Source organism: Bombus pascuorum, chromosome 1 (genome assembly GCF_905332965.1).
Source record: "Bombus pascuorum chromosome 1, iyBomPasc1.1, whole genome shotgun sequence".
Taxonomy (NCBI): domain Eukaryota; kingdom Metazoa; phylum Arthropoda; class Insecta; order Hymenoptera; family Apidae; genus Bombus; species Bombus pascuorum.
In genome coordinates this window covers 17209421-17219955 of record NC_083488.1, presented here as the reverse complement: position 1 = coordinate 17219955, position 10535 = coordinate 17209421, and the positions used below count along the sequence as shown (strand labels likewise).

At 33.2% G+C, this 10535-nt stretch overlaps 1 long non-coding RNA gene across 2 annotated transcripts; it reads right to left on the bottom strand.

Moving 5' to 3' along the window:
* Window positions 1-1103: 1103 nt before the first annotated feature.
* On the bottom strand, window positions 1104-5860 carry LOC132907291 (uncharacterized). 2 transcript variants are annotated; one of them, XR_009658140.1, is made up of 4 exons: window positions 4563-5860; window positions 1757-1919; window positions 1599-1685; window positions 1104-1533 (listed from the first exon to the last, which is right to left on the bottom strand). It is a non-coding gene; the product is annotated as an uncharacterized LOC132907291 (long non-coding RNA). The 2 variants fall into 2 exon arrangements; XR_009658139.1 differs by having other exon boundaries at window positions 1106-1533; window positions 1751-1919.
* Window positions 5861-10535: the final 4675 nt, after the last annotated feature.

Genomic DNA, 10535 nt, shown 5'->3' with positions numbered 1-10535 from the left:
ATAAATATATTCACGTTTTAATTCTATCATATGCGAAGTGGATAATTTTTATTTTCGTTGAAAAATCGATTGGCTGTTTCTTTTAGGGTCAGTCCAGTGAGAACACTAAATCCTTGTAGTTTCAGTAATGGACTAACGTGCAAACCAGCAATTGTGATTGTAATTTGTGCGCGTTATATCATAGGGTTCTTCCATTAATTGCCTAGTACGCGCATAAACGCTGCATTAAAGTAATTAATTCCAGACGTAATTAAACAAACGTATTGAACGCATGTACGTAATTGACTAACTTGTAATTTTCCCTTTGCGTTAATTATGTCGTTGTTCATATTGTTGCTTTAAAGATTAGATAGTCATATGGATGATACCCAGTCTCGTATCAATTTCAATCACAGAAAAAGATATAAAAAAAGGTATTGTTACATTACCAAATGTATTAAAAAGATTTTTCAAAAATATATTCAATCAAATTTCAAAAGGTTATTTCATTAATAAAAGTCACTTTACTTTTAAGCTTTTAAATATTAAATCCTTCTCATGTGAGACGCAATAAGCACTTTATACATTGCAGTGAATTTAAAAGATAATAGCTGTATTACTGTATAGGACAAGATTACTACGAGGATTAGGAAGAAGAATTCATGCTTTCTTATTTAAAAGCCAGACGTAATACGTGAGATATAAAGAAGTATAAGCTACTTAGTATCCCCGAAGAAAATAAGATTTAAATACCGACAATGCACCAATGCTGCACCAACGATTATAATAATCCATGTCTTTCTATATTATTATGTCTATTTTTTTAAATTTACATAACTCCAATAATTACGATTTTATAGAGCTCGATACACGCAACCTTCGTTTTTAAGGGATTTGAAAGAAAAGTATTAGAATCTGTGGGATCTGATATGTAGAATCCGAGACCCTTAGAACTTGATACCTTTATATTTGGATCAATAAGAGCCGAGACAAATACTAAAGCAACTGAAAGAATCGATAACAAAGAATTGGGAATCGTGAGACTTGGCAAGAAATATTTTTGGTCTCGCAGCTTCATCGCTGTGGCTATTTCTGTCGAAAAACAATCGTATAATAGAACTGTACGAGATATGTACCACATGTAATTATGCTAATAGCATTCTCCTCTGTGATCGTATATAATTTAAGTAAATATTATTTACTCATGAAAAACATACATGAAACAATTTTGCTTATCTCTCTTCATTTACGAGCGACTGTCTTTAACATTTTATCTTTTATGTATAAATAAAATGAGACAAGCACGATATCTTTAAATTAACCTTTTTTGTTATATATAATATTTCGTATGTCAAGGCAGACGTGAAAATTATCGTCATGATCATAGATGAATAATTGCACACGTTGAAGAAGCGAACTGAAATATTTTCGAACCTTCGGGACAGAGCACAGCGTATTAGTAAGAACGCGATTAAAATTCGAAGAACCGTAAATAGGTGAAGATGGTCATTTTCATTATGAGATTATGCAGTTTTTTTCGAATCACACAATCATCTGGAATTGTCAAAGTCCTTTTAGAGCATATTTTAGATTGACCTAGGATCTAGAAGATTTCTCACCCTAACTCAGAAGTCATATTATTGTTTGCAGTTGAAATGTAGGTCTGATTGGTCTAACGCAGAAGAACCATCTTCTGTTGACAGGATCTTAAAACTAGAACACGTTTATTTTTATTGGCTGCAATGTTCGTGTCTACAAATCTGTCATGTACATTTACGGATCGAAGGAGGAGAAAGCAGAGCACGTTTCTTGTTCCTGCGTCCAGCCATCTTTCCAACCACGAACAGTACACGCCTCAACACAGCCCCAAATTCTAAAGTTTCATCGTGCTAGTATGGTATGCCGAGGCTATGGTAGCCGCCTCGGATTAGTTTTCGATCCTGAAAATTCAACTATCTACTGTAACTCTTAAACCACGAGATTTACTTCTGAGTATTAGAAAGATGAGATGTTAGGATCCTTCGATGCATTTTGATTTGGAAATTTGATTCCAGCTGTATGGATCCAAGAGAAGAACGATGTTAGACACAAAATGAATTGTCTCGAGTATGTGAAGCATAATTCAAAAGGCACAGGATACATAAGATGTGATCCATCAAATGACAGATTTGAGGAAGCCTATTACAGCTATCGTAACTGTAACTGAGCCGTTCATAGGCCAAAGTTTACTCCATTTTTACTCCACTTTTGAAATTTGTGATATTGTAACGTCAAAGCACTTGACTGATTATGCTATATAATTTCATCAATTTTCCCTATTTTTTGTTTTGTGCAGTTAACCGGTTTGTTAACCGTTTGAGTCTCAAGCAGCGCGATCGTGCTTAGATTTTGTGTCAAAAAGTCCCAGTACATTTAAACGTTACGGACGACTGACGGTATTTTGTATTTCATTGTTATCTCCTCAATAATTTTTATTGAACAAAACTCGAAATATTTATAAACCAATAGTATATAATATATATAATATATAGTATAATATATATAATATATAGTATATAATATATATATATATAATAATATAGATGTATTTCGTAAAAATAACAAATATGACGAACGCTATTGCGCCGCTTGTTTCTCTTCGCAATCGATTTAGGACATCGCGCTGTTCGGGATTTTTCGACCCTATTTTTTCAGAGACCCCTGGCACTCAAACAGTTAAATAAGCGTCTGAACTGTCTAAAGTCACCTAATTACCTAAGGTAACTATTCGAAGATTATAACTATCCAAAGACATCTAAAGTTTGACCAGTTACTAATGACTTCCGTGTTTCAGGAATGCGAAACGAGTCTGAGGCGAGCTCGATGACTCTAGAATTAGGATAATTTGATTTCAAGATCCTTGTGTTACGATCAGAATCGGAGCGGTTTCGAGCTACTCTCATGAATTCAGCGTCACGCGAGAAGATTCCAGATAGACTGAGGTAGGGCTTATGTTTGTTCATGTATCACAATATTAAGATACATCGCGACTGGTTTCGAGACATCGGTGTTATGAATGCTATTTGTTAACTGTTCTCCGGTGATTTGCAGAATTCTCTGCTGCTATAGAATGCATTCCGTTATCCGAAAGACCGTTTGTATGATCAAGTTTTATATCGCGCGTGTATTTCAAAAGTGCCACAACTTTGTCCAACGTTTCAGTCCTGTTAGAAGAACATCAAAATCGTGAAACTGGTATTTCAAAGGTTAAGAATGAACGTAATTACAAGAATAATATTTGATGGTTTTTACCTAGACTCTATTCTTCCTGCCAACATTATGTTTTATAAGATAAATAATTTTTTTGCAAGCCTACAAATACTTTTCCGTTTTTCCTGAAAAATTCGTTTGTACTGTACCACCTCTGAAATACATATACGACACGCTAACACGTTTGAGTACTGTCCTTGTTCGATTCCAGTATTTTGTGAATATCTTTAGTTATTCTTAAGCGTTACTTGCTTATTTTTATACTTTCCAAGCGTTCCTTGCGGATTTCTTCTATAAAGCTGCATTCACGATTTCGCAATAATGTTTCATAATTTTTTGAACTTGATATAATTTTAGATCATTACAATCGGATCCCGCATGAAACTCTGATAGCTTTAATAGAGCTACACGAATTTGTCATAACACTTTCTACGTATCTAGTGTGTTTCGTATTATGTTTCGTGTATTTATCACGATTCATTCTGTATCTAATAAATCTAACACACAATTTATGTCGCGCTTATTTATTTTTAGTATATTATAGATTTCTCTCCATATAATTAAATCAAATTAAATTAACTGTTATAGTCGAATGTTTCATATTTGATGTTATTGGTTTCGTAGTCTGGTGACTAAACATTTTGGTTGCAAATATGCATTAAGCTTTGAATCTGAAGTATTATGTGTCTGTTATTGAATGCTAATCCATTTTGATAACACAGATATTAAAATAAATAGCAAAGTTTTGCTATTTTGTACCAAAGAATACTGTAATTTTATAACTTCAAAGTCCTTATTACTTGTTTAATATGATATCAGTTTTATTAATATGCATTTCTAAGGTTGCTGAGTGTGATCGATAATTGTTGACTCAATTCCGTTGACGGAACACTCAACCTTGGAAAGTTAAATTAACAATTTACAGGGTCGAAAGTAACTAACAAAAGAAAAGGGACGTGAAGTGTTATTGAATTTGCTTTGTCTCTTATATTCAGAATATCTAATTACCTACTACGAGAGATTTGATATTGTGTACAAAGAGCGAAAATTTATTTCAGAGAATAAAGAGATACATTCAAAATAGATAAAACGCTAAAACGTGCAGACTAAACTAAATAATATTACATTATTTCTTCCACTTGCTATTATTCGCGAGTAAATAAAATTTTTTATCAATTAAATTAATTATTGTTTTAAAGAGATCGTTTGCTATTTACACATTGTTAACAATTTCTACGCGTGTTCGAAAGAAAGTGTTTAGCAATGTTTGAACGATTTAACACGTATCGAAGTCTAAATTAATCGTATTTTCAGCGTAACGTGACAATACTTACGACATTGTTTTTGCGGCGGGAGGCTTCGCCTCCTCCTGCCGCTCGCAGTTTTTGTCCCTATGATTATCGGTGTTTCCCAAGAAGTTTCTCACTAATTTCCCCGAGTAAAAATAGTTGAGCAAATCTCTGCTTCACGATATCACTTTAAAACGAATATTTTCACTGATAAAAAATATATCGCCAATATCACACAATATATATAGTCAATGGTGTCCTGCTTTATATCGATCTCATTTATCTCGTTTTAATATTGCCGTAGAGATCGAATGCGTTTTTTAATTCACGTAATTCCTCTGTTATATTTATTGTATTAATTATTTTCTAATACCGTACTCATCGATCTACGAAACAATCGAAAATACAATATATATTCGTAATTACTCTAATTGCACAGCGGCCGATCCATTGATTTATTGTCGGACACATTCGAGATTCGGTGTACTATTTAAGAAACCGCGCTCGCGTTCGTGGCCCTCATTTTTATCGACCCCTCGCCGATATACTCTCCGAAATAATTTTTCATCGTTATGCACCGGTTATATAATATCTCACGATGATCAGCCGCTCGATTCTCTCGAATTTTATCCATCGCCATTATCAATCATCGATTATTCCTTCGACTTAAGCGATCATTTTTTCATCCGATCTGTGAAATGATCCACCTGTTTTGCTCGCGAATCGCTCTCTCGTGCGGCACACTGTTAACCTATTTACTCCGACGACTTAATCGATGATTGTACGATCACTCGACCGCGCACCGTGTTTCCGTGATCGATTGAAAATTACACGTCCGCGCTCGCACAACCGTTGCCCTCGTTAAATTGATTTACAGACGCGAAACGACTAATTTTCGCAACGTAAATGATTCTACCGAAACGATTTACAACGCGACGAACTTCCGTTTGCCGATTCTTCTTTCGAGGAAGAAGGAAGATGCTGCCGGACACTGTTGGACACGCGACGATAGTGTCGTTTGCAGTCGCGTGACCGCCTCGATTAAGAGATCGTCGGTAATAATGTGGACGAGTTGGCAGGTCGAATTGTGTCGATAGAGTGCGAGTCGAGCGAGTCCACTGGTCTGGGGGGCAGCATCTCGTGCGTTTTCATTCGTAGACGTGTCTCGCGCGGAACGACGATGTATTTTACTCGTTGTTCCAGGTTGTCGTTAAGCAGTAACCGACCAACACGTCCCGCTTCTCGTCGAGCGGATTATCGCGAGTCGCGATCGCGCGAAATATTTGCACCGTTCTATCACGAAACGAAAGAACAAGCTGAAAAACGGAGTAGCACAGGCAGCATCACGAGAGCACGAGGATAAGCTGTTCGGTGGACGACGATGTCGACCCCTGGACGATCGAAACTACCGACAGAGTCACTCTGATAATGCGCATGCGAGCCGGGCTTCGCGCCAATTTCTTTCCGTCACATTGCCTCTAGAGTCTTTGCTCGTTCGTCATCATGTATCTCTAGTAATTCGTCTATTTTATAATCGTTCTTGGATTTACGAATATTACCACCTAACAGTTTAGGCTCTTATCTATAATCTTATCTATAATTTTATATATGCGACGATAGAGAACATTTTACGTCATAACGCAAGCTTTATCAACCCTATTTCGTTCTTTGGGTCATTGTCGACTCAGCCGTATTTTCCTATCATTAACATTTTTCTTGAATTAATAGGGAAAATACGAAAAAATCATTATCGATATCCTGATTTCTCGTTTTATTTGCAGGCTACATTGTTTTTTTTTAAATCATGGAGAGCCTATTTGCTTGGCGAAATAAAGAATACGATTGGGACGTAAAATTTTGAGCACCGGTGAGGAATTCAAGAGTTACGATCACTGTTATAATCGTTGACTACCGAGGTCGCTTTTCCATGAATATAAAGACGCGTTGTCTAAACTAGTAAAACTGTTGTAAAACTTGCGTTTCAGTTATTGAACTGCACGAGGTCACTACTTACATTTCTTTGCGTTTTTATGGTATTTGGTATTTATGGTATTTTCCTGGCGTGTTCAATCTCAATAATACGGAAGAAAGTACTTTGCTCTTGCAGCAATTTCTTTTCGCAACTTTATCGTCGTCCGGTTTCTGGAAAGGCTCTCAAGGATGTTCTTAATCTTCTGTCATTTACGTTTTGTACTAGTTTTGTTGTAACGATGTATGAGAGATGTTGAGAAAACATAAACATTAGTCGTGAACAAGCTTTGCATGCGAGTGAAGTGGAACGTAATAAATATATGCAGAATTATATACAAAGTAATAACAATTACATGCAAACTTTGTATGCTTTTATATCTAATACAATAGTTGCAAGCAGTAAATGTCAACTATTATTGCATATGGAACACAATTGCTTCTTTGTTATGTTAAATTCTTAAATATTATTGATTCTAAGACTCCAAATTTCACATTGGCAATATAAAAATATACATGTATCAAATATATCAAACTTTTGTATAAAATTTAATAACAGATAACGTTCTTTATTAAGGCTTTAATCTCTTAAAATCGCTTCAAGTATAGATAATTCCTTAAAAAATAGTTTTTAATGATATTTGTCAGGAAATATGTAGCATGAAATATTTTTCAAAGAATTTTGCGTAATCTTTTAATTTCTCGAATTACGTAAAATACGTTACCAAAAGAAGCACAGCGTTACCTCTTAGTTTGGAGGATTTTAATATATTGAAGAATAGTTTGATTTTAATTTGTAATAATTCTCATGCAAACAGTTTTTAATTTTTTAAAAATTCACTCAGTAGTTTCACGCTTCCGACGAAATTATATTCCAAAACTGGGTTTCCATTATTCGCTCATATCTTACGGTTAAAGGAAGGAAGGATGCTGTAAAAGAGGAAGACCTATTTATCATACGACGAGGCCCAGCCGATCGAAACTGCCTTCCGGTAAAGCCACTCTCTCAATGGGCATGCGCATTAAACAATCACGCAAGAATTTATGTTAAACAATAAAGTCGTATCGATTCAGCTGTTTCTTCTATTTTTAATACCTCGCCTCTCGCGGATGGATTTTCTTGCGTTCACCCTTTTAAATTATGTAACATTTACAAAATTGCTGATATAAAATCGCAAAATACATGTAAAAATACAGATTTTAAAGCAAATAAAGAAGTTTCGTAAAATGTTCATACTTCAAGTGAAACAATATTTTTCATATTTATAGAATTCTATTCAAACAATTGTATGTATAATATTGTGCTTTTTTGCGATAAATCGCAATTATAAAATTGCAAAATTGATGCACAAATACGAATATCTTGAAGAGGTATTTTTAATATTTGCAGAATTATTATAAATCTATACAAAGCGCGCGTTGCGATGAATATTTAATAATCGTTCTACATTTAATTTTTTCCTACTTTTGGCTGTTATTAATGGGTAATTCGCGTTATTACCTTCCTATAGCCTTTTGTAGAAAAAAGAAAGAAACGTAGAGGAAAAGTGTCATTGGACTATACGAAAGAAGAGGCCATTTATCACCGAGCAATAGGGTTTGTGTGTTTAGAACTACTCCTTAGTTATCTGGATCTGGACTTCACATCAATCGTTGCCAACAAAGTGGGTGAAAAATGAATGTTTCCCTTCTAAGGACAGCTCAGTTATTATGGATGTGCTGAAAATATAGATGCTTTTTATCTTCAAGGAGAAAATATGTAATTAATAAAATAATACAATGTTTGTAGACTTTTTGAATAATCACGCAGCTTTATGAATTCACTTTTTCAAAGTTTTAAATACCTATAAATTATGTATTATTCGTTTCTTGCTGCTCACTTTTTATTTTCATACACACCATGATTTTTAATATTACAGAATTTCATGAATTTGTTGGCAACGATTACATGATTCGGTAATTTAAAATTAAGCCTTATTTTAAAATTAATATGAAAATATACAAATATACAAAATTAAAGTAAAATAATTATTCTTTTACATTGTAGAAAAACAAATATTCTATAGTTCTCAATAATAATCAGTTCTATAATAATCAATCAATAATAATAATTAGTTTGGAAGAACAAACTTGTATTCTGGAGATTAACTCGTCTCAAGTGGTCGCAGTTTATCTCCCTTAACCATCGTCATGATATATCTTTAGTTTGATTGTACGATTTGAAATTTACCAAGCTCGATCCCGAATGGACGTGATTGCAAAGTCGATAGAAAATTTCATGCACGCCTCTAACGTGACTATCTACACTCGGGAATCCTATTTTCCCACAGCGTTACCTTTCCTTTCGTAAATCATATTCGCGGTAAGTTCATTACCTTCCCGGACAGAGACGAATTGCATTTGAGAAACGTGGCGAGAGAGTCAAATGGGAATAAATACGCTCCTTCTGATTTTCGAAAGGAGATTTGACGGCGATGTCTTGAAAATGAAAAATTCAAGCTTGAGACGGAGGTTTGCTGACGAAGAATTGAGATTTAAAGAAGAGAGTTGAAAATAAAAAATACAATTTTGTAGAAAACCGCTTTATATGGAAGTATGAAAAGAAAAATTAGATTATTCGCATTTTAAAGAAACTTTACAAATAGTCAAATGGATATAGATACGCTTTCTTTGATCTTCGGAAATAGATTCGACGGTAAAGTTTTGAAAACAAAATATTCAGACTTCGGATTTCAGAATGAAAAATTGATGTTTTGCGAGGAGAATCTGAAATAAGAAATAGAGAAGATTTCATATGGCAGAACGATGAGAAAAAGATTCAGATTTGAAACGAAACGTTGGAAATGTATGTAAAGTTTACGTAAGAAATAAATTTCAAGCAGAAATTTGGAAATAATAGATTTGCATTGCATGAAAATTTGAAAATAAATGGTTTACATATCGAAAGTTTTCGAAAGAAATTATAGGATTATTTTGAAGGGAAGAATCGAGCGTGTAGAACCTTTTGTATAAGACAAATATATTGTAGCTTTAATTAGAGAGAAATCATTTATAATACTGACGATTCAATTCACAATATGATTATAATATTAATGTTCATATTAAATGCATTCGATAACATTGCTTTGCTACTGCTTAATGTTACATGTGGAAATAATTATTACGTATCTACGGCTAGAACAGAATTTACGTCAAAATTGTATACAATAATATTTATTTATAATCTATCGTTATATTAAAATTATCGTAAAATTATTACACATTTCTCATTAATTATCTACGCTGTAGATCTAGAAAAAGTTATGTTTCATTTAGTTGTTGTGAAATATGAAAAATTTGTGCTAAAAAGTTCGTGTATTTATAAATTAACGGCGGGGAAGTGCCGTGCATCAGTGGATGACATCTTAAATTCTATAAAGAGCAAAGTAGCATTTATCCCTGTCATTTATTATTATTATCAATAAATTTATAATATATTTATTCCTTTTTTTTATACTATAAATATAACATTAAAAAGATCGGACGATTTTAAAATACCTTTTACTGTTATAAAAAGATATATCTCTTTGTAATATTTGAAATATTCGAAATATTTGAAACACTATCTTTTTGGTATATCGCTGAGTACATCTTTTTATATTCAATAAACAAATTGATAACTTTAAACAATTCACAAATTGTAATTATATATTTTCATACGAACTTTTAACAGATTTCAACAAATGTGATAATTTGAAGATGTAATGTTTAAAACTAAATAACAGCTACTATATGTATATCTGAAAAGAATTGCTATATCAGAAATAATTTCAAAATAAGAGATAGTAGTTCATTGTATTACTCATAGTATTAATGTGCCTATTTACACGTCAATAAGATTATTTTGTCATTTTCATAAATTTACTTCAGAAAATGAAGATGCAAATTTTAATTATCGTTTGATACGGATAGTATATTTTTTATGTTTGTACAAAAATTCGTTTGTACCATACAGAATTATACTAGCAATAAGTAACTTTTGTTTCTTGCATCGTTATCGTTTGTCAGTAA